The sequence below is a fragment of the Aedes albopictus genome, chromosome 2 (assembly GCF_035046485.1).
Source record: "Aedes albopictus strain Foshan chromosome 2, AalbF5, whole genome shotgun sequence".
Lineage (NCBI taxonomy): Eukaryota > Metazoa > Arthropoda > Insecta > Diptera > Culicidae > Aedes > Aedes albopictus.
The window spans coordinates 162,834,472-162,851,459 of record NC_085137.1 but is presented as its reverse complement, the minus strand read 5'-3'; the positions used below and the strand labels follow the sequence as shown (position 1 = coordinate 162,851,459).

Below are 16,988 nucleotides of genomic sequence, written 5' to 3'. Positions count from 1 at the left end.
CAGTTGCTATGATTCTGGTGTAGATATGAAAAATATAGAACAGAATAGACCGACAGAGCGTTTTAGGAATGTCTCGAGTACCTGAATGCTTGCTGGAAGAATTAGGAGTGAGTAGGAAACGTCTAGAGACCCCTGGAGCAACCTCAATTGAAATCCCTGGAAGAACTATAAGAGAAATACTTTAAAAACCTCCAGAAGGAATTCCTGGAAGTACTACACGGTCTTACAGATGGTATGATTACCTATAAACTTTCAAACCCTGGATCCTGTCCAACACAGCGCTACGATGTCAAACCCGCGATCCTTCAATAGATTGGCGAGTATGTGGGTGCTCCCGAAGTTGACAGACCGGCAGGGGTGGTCTGGTCAAAGTCTACGCTCCATACAAATTTTCAAATTTTGGTATGAACAATGGTCTACGAAGGGGAAGCGGGGGACGAGATGACCAAAATTGAGACTACGTAGTTTATGGACAGTGCCTTATTGGTGTCAGTTCTGTTATAGTAGACTCTTCGCTGTTTATAGGTTTACGTCTGACTTGTAGGGCCTGACACCAACTTACTAACCCAGGAAAATTGGTTTACCTCCCGGGAAGCTGGGGGTTCTGCATTGGCGTAACATCCACACTGGGACAATGCATGCTTCTCAGCTTAGTGTTCTAAGGACTGTTCATTAAAGAAAGTGGACATTTGTTTACCAATAGTTTAGAGTTAAAACTAAACAAAAAATTGTGAATTTTTGCTCAGTGTGTAAAAACATTGTTCACTTCGGCAACACATTCAAAGAAAACGGAAAAAGTAAGAAATTTCGAGCGATAGGTCGTATTAGCTTTGCGACTAGCAGATTAATTCTGCACAAATGGTGTTCCAAAAAGTTGTCGTTTCGAGAATTTGCTTACTAATACACTTCCGGGACCGCAATTTTTTTAACGCTAAGCAGGGGACAGATGTGCCGGATGATGTAGGGTACATCAGAACCGAAAAATTTGGGAAAAAGTTTTTAGTGTGGCAAGCCAATTGTTCATGTGTCTTAAAGAGTTCTTCGTATTTCACAACGGGAACAATCAACGGTGGAAATAACAGAAAGGAATGCATCAAAAATCGACTTCTACTTATCTACCGAAAACATACGGATCCTCTTTTGTTTTAGGCGGATCTGGCATCCGCTTATTACGCTTCTTCTACACTAGAGATGTTTAAGACGGAAAAAGTCGATTTTGTCGAAAAATGGTAAAATCCACAAAACTTCTCTGAACAGCGTCCTGTGGAAAGATACTGGACAATAATTAAGCGGCATCTTAAGAAAGATGGAAGAGAAGCAAGCTCTGTTGATTGATTCAAAAAAAATTTGGCCTGCGGCACAACGAAAAGCTACGGAGAAAGTTGTGCAATATCTAATGAGAGGTATCAAGAGGAAAGTCCGAGCGTTCTTCCGAAAAGCGAAGTAAATGTTCAAACTCACGTGAATTTGGCCACATGTATGTTGATTGTCATTTATAAAAAACTAGCTGTCCCGGCAAACGTCGTACTGCCTGCCTACTGTGTTTTTTGACATGCAGCTCCATAGGGACGTCCCCGGCGAAGTCATCTGTATGGGAGCCCCCCGTTCCAGAGACCGGAGAGGTCCCGCACCAAGCTAAGAACCTTCCCCGGCCCCATAAATACCCACATACAAAATTTCACACCGATCGGTCCAGTAGTTTCCGAATCCATAGCGGTCAGACAGACAGACAGACAGACAGACAGACAGACAGACAGACAGAAATCCATTTTTATATATATAGATAAACTTATGGATTTGTTCGGAAATACATATTTTCTATTGAAAAACAGGTGTCCACTTTCTTTAATGAACAGTCCTTATGAGAACTTCCACAGTTGTTAACTGAGAGCTTCCTCTGTCCGTAGTCAAGTAAGTTTGCATTTAAAAAAGTTTCTGAACCGCTCGAAATCAAACCCGTCACTCCCAGTATCAGTGGAACGGTTCTAGAGACACGTTCTCCTCCATTTGGGCCAAACAAGGGCGTAGCCAGCTTTTCGGTCAGGGATGGGGGGGGGTCAAGCACCCTTAGCAAATTTGTACCTACTAGCTTTTATAACTAAACGCAACACGATGAAATTGAGTATATTAAATTATATTCTTAAAGCATTATTTAATCCTTCAGCTCTCACGCTGTTATATTTTGTTCAGTACGTTAAAAAAGGTCGCCTGATGTACTCAAATCAATGTGATGCTGGTAGTGGTGGCCAATTTCTGGAAGATTAATGGTTTTTAATCACACACTGGTGCATTATTTTGCTCTGATTTTTATATTGTTAGAGTCTACAAAATATTCATAGGAAATTATAGCTGAAATCTATTGAAAATTACAAACTTTTTTGAAGACTAACCTAGAATTCCCTGATTCCTCTATGCATCCCTTTTCAATTATCTTCCAATATTTCCAATATTATTCGCTGGAGGAATTCCTCCATAAATTCTTGAATTAATTTAAAAAAAAAACATCACGTAATCCTGAAAAAGTTCTTGGGTACATTCCTGAAAAGATGTTTGAAGGATTTCTGAAATATTTGAAGGAACTCCTGAATGAATTTTTGAAGAGAACTTGAGAGGAATTTTTGAAGAAATCACTTGAGGAATTCCCAGAGAAATCCCTGGAAGACTTCCTGGATAAATCCTTGAAGAAAAACCTGGAAGAAGCCCTGTAGAATCCCTGGAGGAATTCCCGGCGAAATTCCTATATAAATTATGGGAGGAATACCCAGAGAAATTTCTGAAGAGATCTCATGGAAAAATCCTAGAAGAAATCCTACATAAACTTCTGGAGGATTCCTTGGGGGAATTCTTGGAGGATTCCCAGAAGGGATTCATGGAGGAATCGTTGGAGCAATACTGAGAAAATCTCTAGCGAGAATCCTAAAGGAATGCCTGGAGAAACTTCTGAACAAACTCCGGGCGTAATTCCTGGAGGAATACTTGGATAAGACCCAGCCGGAATTCTTGGAGCAATTTCTTGGAGCAATCCCTGGAAGAATTCCTGAAGAAATCTCCAGAGGAATTCTGGGAGGAATTGCTGAAGAAATTTATGAAAAAATCCCTTGAGAAATTCCAGGAGGATTTTCTGGAAGAACCCTTGGAGGAGTTTCTGGAGGAATCTCTGGGAATATCCCTGGAGATATACGTGGGGGAATCCCTGAAAAAAACCTGAAAGTATTTCTGGAGCATTTCCTAGAAGAATCTCCTAAGAAATCCATAGAGGATTTCCTGGAGAAATTCCTGAAGGAATTGCTGATATAATTTCTGAAGGATGTCCAGAAGCAATTCCTGGAGGAAATCCTGAAGAAAGTCTTGGGGTAATTCCTGGAGAGGTTCCTGGAGAAGTTCCTGGAGAAATTCCTGGATGAAATCCTGGAGGAATGCCTGGAGGAATTCCTAGAGATCTCAGGAAGAGAAAGAGGAAATCTTGAAAGAATTACTGGATTATTTTTTTTTTTAAGAAATCTCCAGAGGAATTCTGGGAGATTTCTATTTCTATTATTTTCCAATTTCTGAAAAATAAATCCCTAGAGAAATCCCCGAATGAATTCCTGAAAGAATCCATGGGGGAATCCTTGAAGAAATTTGTCGAGAAATCCTTGGAGGAATCTCTAGAGAAATTTCTAGAAGAATATCTGGAGAAATCCCTGAAAAAATCCTGGAAATACCTTGATTTCGGGTGAAATTGATCGATGGGGTGAAATTGATCGACGTGAGGGTAATTTTTATTTGTCAGAAATAAAGCTTTGAAGTTGAAACAATTTGTAGAAAATTACCATCATCTGGCTCAAGGGTTATTGAATGATGAGTTTACATGTTTTACAGCTAATTAGCCACATATTTCTGTATTAAATTTAATATTTTCCGAAACTGCGTGTTTGGCGAATTTCAAAGACACTTTCAAACTTTTGTTACCGTAGCTGTATCGCACATGGAATTAATATTCGAATGAATGTTTATAGCTGCCAAGTGTTCGCTAAACCCGATTTCGTTATCAAAGTTCTATAACTATTGATATTTATGCATAAAATTTTACTTTTGCTAGAGTAATGAATCGTTTAGTATAAAAATTGGATACTTTTAGGCGTTTTCTTTAGATTTATTAAACTTTAAACTTAAATTATTTAGAATTTAACAAACTTGTATAAGTTTTACAAAGCTTTTCGCATTCTGGGGTGGTTAATTCAGATGGAAAATTTTAAATGATTTTATTTTAAATGATATTTATTGCAATAAAACGATTTGCAGTAAAAGTTTAAACTTCGTCGACTGATGAAACTCGTGGTAGTACTTGTTTTAAAGCATTGAATTTGATCATATCGATAATTATTAGAAATTAGAAGCCAAAAACTCTGAAAAGTGATCAATTTCACCCGAAATCACGGTATTCCTGGAGAATTTCCTGGAAGAATTTCTGAAGGTATTCCTAGAGGATTTTCTGGAAGAATCCTTGGAAGAACTTCTGGAGGAATCTTCGAATGATTTCTTGTGGAAATGCTTGGAAAAATCCTTCTAGAAATTTCTGGAGGAATCCCTGAAGCCATTCCTGATGGAATCTCAGGAGAAATTCCTGGAGAAATACCTGGAGTAATCCCTAGAGGAATTGCTGACATAATTTTTGAAGGATGACCAGGAGCAATTCCTAGAGAAATATTTGAAGAAATTCCTGAAAAAAAAAATTTTGGGGTAATTCCTGGAGGAGTTTCTGAAATTTCTGATAAAATTCTGGAGGAATTCCTGTGGAAATTGCTGGAGGAATCCATGAGGTAATTCCTGGTGGAATCTCTAGAGGAATTTTAGAAAGAACTACTGGATGAATTTCTAGAGGAATCTCCAGGGGAATTTTCTAAACAAATCCTGAGGGTATTCCTGGAGAATTTCCTGAAATATTTTCTGAAGAAATCCCTAGAGGATTTCCTTGAGGAATCTTCGAAGGATTTCCTGGAGGAATCCCTGGGAAAATCCCTGAAAAAGTTCGTGAAGAAATCCCTGGATGAATACCGGAAGCAATAAATGAAGAAATCTCAGGAGAAATTCCTGGAGAAATGCCAGGAAAAATCCCTAAAAAAATCTTCAGGATATTCTTGTAGAATTTCCTGGAAGAATTTCTGAAAAAATCCCCAGAAAATTTTCTGAAGAAAATCCTGGATTTGCTGTCATATTTTTTGAACGATGTCCAGGAGCAATTCCTGGATAAATTCCTAGAGAAATTCCTGGAGGAATTCCTGAAGAAATTCTTGGGGTAATTCCTCGAGAATTTCCCCTGGAGAAATTCCTGAATGAAATCATGGGAGAATGCCTTTGGGAATTGCTGGAGGAATCCATACTAAAATTAGTGAATAAATTTCTGGGACAATCTCTAGAGTAACCCTGGGAGAAATTTCTGAAAAAATCCCCTGAGAAATTCCTGGAAGAATTTTTAGAGAAATTTCTGGAGGAATTCCTGGAGAAATCCTCAAAGAAATTTCTGAAGGAATCCCTGGAGAATCATTGGAGAAATTCGTGGGGAAATCCCTAGAAAAATCTCTGAAGAAGTTCCTGGAGGAATTTTTGGCGGAATTCCCAGAGGAATCCTTGCAGCATTTCCTGGAGGAAGATCTGGAAGAATTCTTGTAGGAATTCCTGGAAAAATTCCAAAAAGTATTCCTAGAGAAAATCCTGGAAGAATTGCTGAAGGATTCTTGGAAAAATTCCTTGATGAACTGCTGACATAATTTATTAGGGAATTCTTTGATTAATTCCTGGAGGAATGCCTGCATGAATTTCTGGAGGTATCCCAAAAAGAATTCCTGATGCAATCCCAGGAGTCCCTGAAGCAATTCCTGGAGGAATACTAGTAGAATCCTTGGAGGAATCGCTGAAAAAAATCGTAGAGAAACTATGAAAAATATCCAGGAGGAATTCGTCGATGCATTCTTGCAGGAGTATCTGTGAAAATTTCTGAAGGAATCGTGGGAGGAATCTTTGAAGCATTTCTTGGAACAAACCCTAAAACAATCACTATCGGAACCCTGCCCCTGCCCCCCTTTGGCTACGCCCATGGTACCAAACATGCAAAAAAGGGGGTCCAGATCCAGCGAGAACGTAATATAACGAGAAAGACTATTTCATAGACCAACTATTCCTAACATTACTCAATTGTTCTACCGCAGCTATCTCAAGACAAAGCCCATCCAATCCAACCTCTGGTGGTGACTCGTTCGTCTCCAACTTGTTTCGATAACCGAGCCGGAGGAGAGGTCAACGACACTTATCTACCACGCCAGACGCAACGAAACCCATAAGCAACATACAAAAAAGTTAAAGTTACTACTACTCGCTTCGTCTCGTCGTTGCAGTCAGTCAGCGCTGGCTGACCAGGTTCGTCGTCGTCGTTGTTTGTCGTTTCTCTTTCGGAGATTGGACCCCGGCCGGCTGTCGTTGCGACGACGGGTGCAGCCGCAGAATGACTCACGTTTGTTCTGAAAACGATTTACCTTCACTTTTCGATTTCTTAGTTTGGTTCTTCTTTGGTCGAAGATGTCTGACTGACTTACGTACGTGAGGTTGCTTATCTATCTATCTATCTATCTGTCTGTTTTGTTGGTTTTGTTACATCGTCGTCATTAAACAAACGACCGCGGCATCGAATACACCTCCGATCGATGGTGCACCAATCCATTTGTTTATCTTCCAAATGGTTGGCGTTGGGTCAGAGAAGACCAAGTAGCGAAATTGATAAAAAGAAGTAAATCACCGATAAAGAAAAACCCGATTTATTCCACCTATGGTGAACAGAACCCTTCTTACACTTATTAGAATTATTGTTGTATTTTTCGTATTTAACATATTTATTTTGTGTGATTGTGCCTGTAGTAGTCCTTAGTGTAAGTTAAATCAATGTAGGTATTGACTAAGATGAATGACAATGACCACCGAACTACTGATCATTCTGGAATAAACTTTGGAGAAGATAACACCGTTGTTTGATTGTGTCTCACAGTGCCTTTTGGTCATTCTAGAAAATATTGTGGATTTGACATCTAGTGGATTGGTTTCCAAAATAGCATCATGGACCATGGACTAAACTGCCAGAAATGCCAGGCATCTCCTAGAATCTTGTATAGAATTCTTAAAAAATAGTTCATATATTCTGGAGTATTGTATATTTCGTTAACTGCCAAAAGATCTTGAATCGATTGACAAAAGGATAAGAAAATCATCGAGATACACTTTGTCTAATATCTCTTAATAAGTCGATTAAATTAGCTACGAAGTAGTATGGTAGCTTTTATTTGGTGCTAAGAGAACCAAAATCGGTTGACAGATGGCAAAGATATTTAATATGATACACTTTGTCAAAAATCTCAAAAAAGACATTTGCTCAGTTCGTCGAGCTGAGTTGATTGGAATATGAAACTCGGCCCTCCTGTCTGTTTTACACAAATCAGCGTGGTGATGATTTCCAAGTGGAGTTCCTGAATGAATCCTAGGATAAGCTCAAAACAATTATTGTTGGAAAAAACCCTCGAGACATTTCAGAGGTTTCTGGAGAAAAAAAAACATAACCTCAGGATATTCCTGAAAGAATCGCATGACGAATTTCTAAAGGCATTCCTTTGCAAAAGCTGCAGGGGGTTTGCTCAAAGGAATACATGGATGGAATAAATCTGTGGATGAACTCCTAGAGGATCTCTTGGAGAAAATTGAGAAAACATTTCTGGATGACTTCTTGGAGAATTTTCTGCCTCATGTATGCATCTCAGTAAAATTATCTTTGAGAATTCCAATACGAACCACTGCAGTAATTCCCCAAGAATTTTTTTGTAGTAATTTAAAAAAACCTTCATTGATTCCTTGAAGCATCCTTGCAAAAAATCTTGGGTGCATTCCAGCAAAAGATGATGGAATCATTTTTGAAATTTCTGAAGGAGTCCCTGGATAATATTTGGAAGATATACCGAGAGGAATATGTGAAGGAATCACAAGAGCAATTCCTGGAGTACTCCCTGGAAGAATCCCAGGAGTAATTCCTAGAAAAAATCCCTGGAGGAATTCCAAGAGAATTCCCTAGAGGAATCTTTGGCGATTTTCCTGAGAATTTTTCTGGCGGAATCCTTGGACGAATTCCTGCAGGAATCCCGAAAGAAATTCCTGGACGAAATCCTAAAAGAATCCCTGGAGGAATTTCTGGAGGAATCCGTAGTAGAATTCCAGGAAGAATCACTGGAGGAATCCATAGAAGAATTTCTGAAGGAATCCCTGAAAGAATTCCTGGAGAAACTCATGGATGAACTGCTGCAGAAATCCCTAGAACAATTCTGGGAGGAATTTCTAAAAAAATCTGAAAATATCCCTTGAGAAATTCCAGGAGGAATACCTGCAGGAATACCTGGAGGATTGCATGAAGAAATCCTTGAAGGAGTCCCTGGAGGATTCCTTGGAGGAATTTAGACGAATCTTTGGAAGAATTCCTGAAGGGATCTCCTGGAGAAAAAATCTTGGATCATTTCCTAGAGGAATTTATGTAGGAATTCCTGGGTGAATTCTTGGAGGATTCCCTATAGGAATTCTTGGATGTATCCCGCCTAGAGTTGTTTCTAAAGGAATCCATGGTGGAATTCCAAGAAGAACGCCTGGGGAAATTCCTGGATACATACTTGAAGGAATCTCTGGAAGAGTTCTCAGAGAATTCCATAGTTGTACTCCTGCAGAAATCCCTAGATAAATTCTTGGAGAAATCCCTGATGAAATCCCTGGAGAAACTCTTGGAAGAATTCCTGGGAAAATGTCTGGAGGAATGCCTGGATGAATTGCACGAGGAATACCTGAAGGAATTTTTAAAGCAATTTCTGGACAAATTCCTGGACGAATTTCTGAAGGCATTCATGAATGATTTTCTGGAAAAAAAAAGCCTGGAGGAAAGCCTGGACAGAGTTCTAGAGGCATTGTAGGAGGAATTCCTGGAGGAATCTCTAGAAAAATGTATGGATTAATCCCTGGAGGAATCCGTGGTTGATTTCAAGGAGCAATTCCTGGAAAAATTCCTGAAGGACTCCCTGGATGAATTCGTAAAAAAAATCCCTAGAGGAATTTTCGGAGGATTCCCTGGGTAAATTTAAGAAGAAATCTCTTGAGAAATTGCTGGACGAATTCCTGGAAGAATGTATGAAGGCATCCCTGGAGTATTTCACGAAGAAATTCCTGAGGGAATTCCTGGATAAAACCCTAGAGAAATTCATTCGCAGGTGGCCAACCGACAACCGTGGTGGAATCCCAGAAGGAATCGCCAAAGAAAATCCTAAAAAAAACTCCTGGTCGAATTCCTGAATGAATTCGTAGAAAATTCCGTAGAAAAATTTTGGGAGGAATCTCTAGAGAAATTTGTTAAGAAACGGCTCGAGGAATTCCTTGAAAAATTTCTAGAGAAATGCCTGGACGAATTCCTTGAGAAATTTAATAAGGAATCCCTGGAGGATTCCCTGTAGATATTTCTGTAGGAATTCCTGCAGTTTCCTGGAGCAATTCCTAGAGGAGGTTTCTGCAGGAGTTCTTGAAGGAGTTGTGAGTGAATTCCTGGATGAAATCCTGATTATATGCCTGAAGGAATCCCTGAACTAATTCTGGAGAAACTCCTGGAGGAATTCCTGGAAGATTTCCTGGAGCAATTCCTGATGTAATACCTGGAGGAATTTTTGGAGGAATTCCTGAAGGAATCCCTGGAGAATCTATTGGAAAATTTCCTGACGGAATGCCAGGAGGAATCCCAAGCGGAATCCCTAGAGCAATTTCTGGAAAAAAAAACTCTGATGGAAAGTCTGGAGGAATTCAACTAGAGGAATGCCACGAGGAAGTTCTGCAGTAATTCCTGGAGAAATTCTAGGATAAATCCCTGGAGGACTCCATGAAGGAAATACTGTAAGATTCCTTGAAGAATCACTGAAGCAATTCCAGCAGGAATCCCTGGAAGAATTCCTGGAGAAGTTCGTGGAGTAGTTGCTGGAAGTATGTCTAGGGGAATTCCTGGAGGAATCCCTGTAGGAATTTTCAAAGGAATCTGTGGAGGTATTTTCGGAGGAATCTCTTCAGGAATTCCTGAAAAGTTCTTGAGAGGATTTTCTAGGATAATTTCTTGGAGGTATCCCAGAAAGAATTCCTGAAAAAATCGCAGGAGGAATTCCTGAAGAAATCGTAAAAGGAAGAACTAAAGAAATCGAAGGAGTTCTTTTCAAAAAACATGGAGGAATCTCAAACAGAGTTCGTTTAGGAACTTCTGGAAGAATTCCTGTAGCAATTCTTGAAGGAATCACTGGAGGAATTCCGGAAGGTCCCCAGGAGGAATTCCGGTAGGAATCTCAAGAAGATGTTCCTAAGAGAATCTCTAAACAATTCCTTGATAAATTCATGAGGAATTCCTGAAAGAACTCCAGGAAGAAATCCTGAAGATATCCCAAAAAGAGTTACTGAAGGAATCCTTGGAGCAATTAAAAAATACCTGGAACTGTTCCTGAAAGAATCCCTAACGAAATTCCCGAGAGAATCCTTGGAGGATTTCCTGGAGGAATTCTTGGAGGAATAACCGGAAGAATTTCTGAAGAAACCCCAGGAGGAATCACGGAAACAATCTCATGAGAAATTCCTCAGGAAATCCAAGGATGGGGTTTCAAACAAATTCCTGGAGACATTCTGCAGGAATCTCTGGAAAAATTCTGAAGAAATCCGTGTCTGTAGTAATTTTTAGACGAATTATTGAAGGAATCCTTTGATGGACTTCTGAAGGACTTCTAGATTGAGCTCCTCGGAGCGATCAATGGCGCTTAAGTTGGAACAATGGCTTGTTAGCCAGGACGCAGTGTATATGCCTGTGCCCGATCCCTGAAGCAAAACGGCCTATGACGTGACAAAATTTCTTAGCTACGTCACTCCTAACGTTGGTGTTTAAATCACTTACACTCACACCAACACATCTACATGACCTGCTCAAATACACTTACACAATCTGAATTTCACGTTTAAATATTTCACTCCACTTAAGTTGACTAGTATACACTCTAGTAGGATTTGGAAAATACTTCGGAACCGTAATAAAATAATTGTTATTACTTGGGTTACAATAAGTTATCGAAACTTGCCAAAATTTCGGAAAGGATCTTGTCTCCGTTATTGATAAACTTATATTCTATTTTTTAAACTTATTTCAAAAAAGTGTTCCGCAAGGAAAAAGGTCTGAAAACCCCATGCACTGGGTCATACCGTGGCGTCCGTCGGTACTGTATGAACGAAAACTTTTAGGCAAAGTTCACTAGTCGTTTCGAAATTTCGGCTGCTAGAGCGATCTTCAGGTATAACATTGAAAGTCGGGTAAGCCCAGTCACTTATTCCAGTCTGGTTTAGCACCGAACAAATGGAGTGCGTTGTTTGCCCGGCATTTATTGGTTGGCTCTGTATCACTGACCTTTGTTGGAGAGTGAGTCTATTTTGAGCGGCGTTGGGCGTAGATTTATTTTCGGAATGTGTAACGTGAATTTTATTTTATAGTAAGAAATAAAACATTCAAACTGATTGAACTCAACTCCGTCTGCCCATTCTTAAAGTAAAATCATCATTATTTGGGATTTATCCAGACTGGAAAAAGATCCTTGCGATTTGTCATCTGCCATGCTTCGATTTTCAGGACCATTCAATCGATGACTATAAAATCTTTCCTCCTTCCTACCTTGTACCACCCTATTACCCCTTCGTTGCTACCACCCAACCCATGTAGCATCATCGTCGGCTCTACAGGTTGATTCAGTTCAGTCCAGTCAACAAACGGTAGCCGTCTGGCTGTCGTGGCTGGTCAGACAGGAGGACAGTCGAACGAAAATACGCTGCAACTGGCAAGAATGATAGTTTGGCTGTGATGGCAAACGCGAAAGAGTCGCGTGGTAGGGTCAATGCAGCAGTATGGCATCAGCCATTCTGAAGTCAGAATTTTGCACGTAGGCATTATCATTTGCAGTTGGATTTGTCGATGTTACCGGGTCTCGGGTTTTCTCTCGACTTCTGTAGGTAGACGTTCATTGGTTGAATTTTGGAGGCGCGATTCAGTGGATGGATAATTAAAACTGTACATCAATAATGGCTCAATAATTGAAGTCGGTCTTTTGCCGAGGCACCATTTAAGTCTTCACCGCAAAATATGTATAATTCTCCATTCGAATTAAAAATCATTGCAATTTGCAAAGCGGAGAACCGGAAATTGAATTGAATGCCGCTTTTCTGCGTGTTCTTCAAATGATTATTGACCTCATTATGGCTGTTTTCCACCCGTTTCGCTAGCCTTAGATGTAGGTGCATGCAGAAAAGATTATCGAGTACTGATCTGGTGTTCGTTGGAGATTGGCAGTTTCATTTGATTATTTACCAAATGAACGCTTGATTGTAATAAATTTTTCTTGCTATAGGACAGATCGGTGAAGTACTAGATTTGTAGTAATGAGCTGAATTTTAGTATGGTGAGAAGGTCAATTATTCGTTTCTGCAATGAAATGGTGCAAAAAGCGTGGGTATTATGATTCCTTGCCTAATTTGATGCTAATTGAGCAAAACTTTAGGCAACAGTGTTGTTGTTTTTTCCTTTTCTTGCAACATAAACAACATAGTTATCCAAAGTTTTGCTCAAACAGCATCAAATTAGGCAAGGAATCATAATACCCACGCTTTTTGCACCATTTCATTGCAGAAACGGAGAATTGACCTTCTCACCATACTAAAATTCAGCTCATTACTACAAATCTAGTACTACACCGAACGTGCCACATTATGCGTGCTCCTCACTCTTAACCTAAACCTTAAAAATGCTTTATTTTTATATATGAGGGTTTATTGAATCCGATGAATGCGCCTTAAAGTATCCAATTTTATTTAAAAAAATTATGTGATAGACTCATTCTACCGTGACGTTACAACGTTTTGACGCCTTTTCGGTCAGATGTTCCAATAAAACTCATAAATACGGCCATAAACCCCAAATATTTTAACATATTTGGATTCCTTTTAAATTTACAGTAAATATGATCAGTTGAACAAATAGTTTTCATTGAAAAAGCTGGTTTAAAATGGGAATGAATAGCCCCAACTAACATTTTCAGGGCTTTAAGCTTCAGTTATTTGCTTTCTGTTGTGTAACAATCGAGTTGAAGCAATCAACGCTGAATAAAGCCAACCTGTCAAGTATAAACCATAAGCTAATACACGGCTGCAAAACAAGCACCATACAGCTACCAAACCATGTTTTCAGAAATCAATCACTTGTCACTGGGTTTGCCTTTACTGCACTCTATTCCAACTCCGGGAGATTTCCCGGAAGATGTGAAAACAAATCGAATAGGAGTCCTCAGTAACAAAATAGCTGCTACTATACAGTACAATTCGTAATACTGAAATATCCACAAACCAGCAGCGCTTCCCGCATAGCAAAATACAGTTTGCCAAAACATCCAAACAGTAAGCGCCTCCCAACTGGTAATGTTAAAGTATCACAAATTGTTGCCTCTGTGTTGAACAATATGAAGCCTAACGCTTTATATTATAAAAAACGGCTCACGAAGTTCATACCAGATTGTAACACTATGTTATACTGTTCAGTTTATGTAAACTGATATGGATACATAAACTTGTGATAAATGGTTGAATTAAAGCCTTACTCTATGTCAGAAGGTTGGTTTGAATATTTGCAGCTAATACTTACACACGCTCGTTCCACTGTGTGGAACAATGTTTCAACAATTTGTCAAACTGTTGCATATAGTTGTATTTGTTTTGGATTCAATATTGACCGAAAAAAAAAATTAGAGGCAGTTTAGTTTTTCTTGTGCACTTTGTTGTCATGGTGGTTTGTTCTCGCGTGCTAAATGCTCAAACTTTCGCTAACGAACGCCGAAAAAAAACTGATTTTCCGTTCGGCAATCAGGAACGTTAATTTTGACGCTCTTCGCTCACACATCGCAGCGGTGGAACCCGATCGGAGCTGTTTTTATTTACCACCGTCCACCAGCGCAACGGAGTTCCATCAACCCACAAGCAGATTCAGCCGATCCAGCATGATCAAAAAATCTCCCCGCAGATGTCCCACACCCGGTTCATTAGGTACACCAAATGGAATGGTATCGCGGTCCGGATTGCGACCTAGCAGCGATGGTTATGATGAACAGGCGGTTTCCGGAGTTTTCAACTAGAGTGTGCAAGCATTCACAGGTAAGCCAACGAAAATTCCAATCCCTTCTAACAACAATTCCCGCTACGTTTTCTAATTTCAACTTTTTTTTTATTGCGCAGCAGTATCTCCCTCGGTTAGGATCAACAGCTTAAGGAGATCCGACTAATTAAAGTGTACCCCAACACCCACGGCATTGAGACATCACCGCAAGACAATAATGATTGATGGCATGGCAGTTATCAATCGCATTTTCAGTGAAACGACACTGGGCACGTACGGATCAGTTCCTATGCCAGGTCCAGTTTATTCCATCAGTTACTGGTCGTCGGATGGGAAGATGTGAAAGCAAAGTGAGAAGCATTTGCCGATAATTAAATATGCCCGGCCATCTGTCCTGCTGTGATCCTGCGATAGGTGGAAAGGATTACCGCCACCGAATATCCGCCTCCTTGGAAAATTAAGAAACAAAACATGCAAGAAGAAAGATCTAGTGTAAGGGTACAAAAATAGGATCTCTTTCTTAGTTCCGGAGACAAATTTACAGTCGGAGGCACACACTGCCGTGTGCAGCATAGTTTCCCATTCTAATATGGATTCTCATATATGAACATGGGACAACTATGCTGCTCACGACAGCACAGTGGTCCAACATCCTACGTACTTGGTTGACTATCTGAACCAAAAGACCGCGTGAGGAGCGATAATTGCACTTTCTTTTAAATCTATGCTTGAAAGCTTTTGTAACTGAAATTCGAGAAATAAATAACTAAAGTTTGGTAGATAGCCGTAATTTGTTTGTTCTTATTTTACATGAAGAAAGTTAAATATATAAGTGAAACAGATTCTAACAATACAGTATACTGTTCATTTTAACTTATAGTACAATACATGACCTGCATCTTGCATTGTTAAAAATATCTTTCAAATTTATGGTTTAACAGCTTTGAAACAATTTGGCGTACAATTGACCGTGCAAAAAATGGATAATATGTCTACACTATGACATACAGTTTTGCGAAAAATTTGTTCGAGAAAAATGCTGATTTTTTATTGTAACCTAACTTAACCGCCTATTCACCATATTGTGATTTGGCCCATTACAATATGCCAAATGGGTAACTACAATATACTCACACTACCACATACTGTAGAGACGTATTACATGTGATATTGTTTAGGCATTGTAACATATTGTTGTGAACAATATGCGAGATAGTACACTTACAGTTTACGATTATGCGGATTTGAAGGCTGTTCTGCTATATCATTACAGCTAGAAGCTGTAATAAAGAAACTGATGGTATACCAACACGGCTCGTCGAATGCAAACATTATTGTCAAAACAAACTTTAAGTCGGATATATAGCAACAACACAAATACTTTACAGTTATCTATCTCTGTACTGTGAAATTATTTGGGTTACTTTTTTTTGCACTTTAAGACGAAACTGGAAGCATTTTTCCATTTTTTCGGTTTTGATTTTTCATTAAATAACGAAGCAATATTTTCAAAATCGGGTTTCGTACACATGTAGAGTATGGATCAAGGTATCTTCTGAATTTTTTTGAGGTGGAAAATGTTTTCCATTTTTGCATAAACCATTGTTTTTGTAAAATTTTGTTCAAAAATGGTTTCTGCAAAAACGAAAAATATTTTCCACTACAAAAAAAATTCAGAAGATACCTTGATCCATACTCTACATGTGCACGAAAACCGATTTTGAAAATATTGCTTCGTTATTTAATAAAAAAATCAAAATCCAAAAAGTGAGGAAATGCTTCCACTTTCGCCTTAATACAACTCCGGAAGATTTGAATAAGAGTCCCAACCAATAAACCAACTGTTTTTATACAGAACGTTTTGTAATGTTGCCAAATACACAAAACAATAACGCTTCGTTGATGTTTAAAACAGTGTTGGTAAAAACTCAAATTCTCAAATCTCGTGGTTGAGTTGTTTCGCGCGCGATTCTTGACTCGCCAAACTCACCGCCGCAAAAATCATGCATGAGTTGACTCGTGATTTCAGTCATTGCTTTATTTCTTGTTTTTTTTTATTATTTACATCTAAGTGTAGAATTAGCTCTAAGTTAAAATACACGTAAATAAAAAAAAAAATATTTACACTCCCGGTCAAAAGTTTGGGGTCACCCCCTGAAAAACATGTCATTTTTTTAGGCCCATATCTCCACCAATTTGCGTCCGATTTCAAAAACCCGGGTCTCATTCAAAAGATAATAAGTCAAAGAAACTTTGAATATGATTTTGGTGAAATTTTTCCAAAAATATGAATATGAAAACTTAACCTAAACTTGCAGAATTTTCTAAAAAATGATTTTAAGTTTACGGCAGTGTCGCTGGAAATTGGGTCGACCAAATTTTAAGATGAGTGTTGTAATATAACCTAATTTCTATTAGCTTTCAACTGCTTTTTACAGAATTTCGCTAAAAAATCCAGAGAAAAAGTTATTAAGTAAATTAACTCTTGGTGTCATCGGCCAAAAGTTTGGGGTCACCCCTCGAAATGATGCATCGGCCAAAAGTTTGGGGTCACGGTAGTGAAACATGGAAAAATGATTTGTCGATATCTTTGTCATCTTTAGTTCAATTTTAATTCTTCTTGGCTTATTTAAAAGATAATATACTGAACTTACGTATCGTGCATTTAATAAAACGTATTCAATGATTTTTGTATAAGAAAATGTTATTTAAAGTTAACACATTTCACCACCTTTAAAAAAATAAGGCAACTTTATGTTAAGTTTTAGCATAT

At 38.8% G+C, this 16,988-nt stretch overlaps 1 protein-coding gene and 1 long non-coding RNA gene across 2 annotated transcripts in view; one reads left to right on the top strand and one right to left on the bottom strand.

The window, feature by feature from the left end:
• LOC115258558 (histone demethylase UTY) overlaps positions 1 to 16,988 on the bottom strand; it is a 256,602-nt gene that overhangs the window by 221,814 nt on the left and 17,800 nt on the right. The window lies entirely within an intron of this gene.
• On the top strand, positions 5,987 to 14,998 carry LOC134287779 (uncharacterized). Its single transcript, XR_009997534.1, has 2 exons — positions 5,987 to 14,253; positions 14,335 to 14,998. It is a non-coding gene; the product is annotated as an uncharacterized LOC134287779 (long non-coding RNA).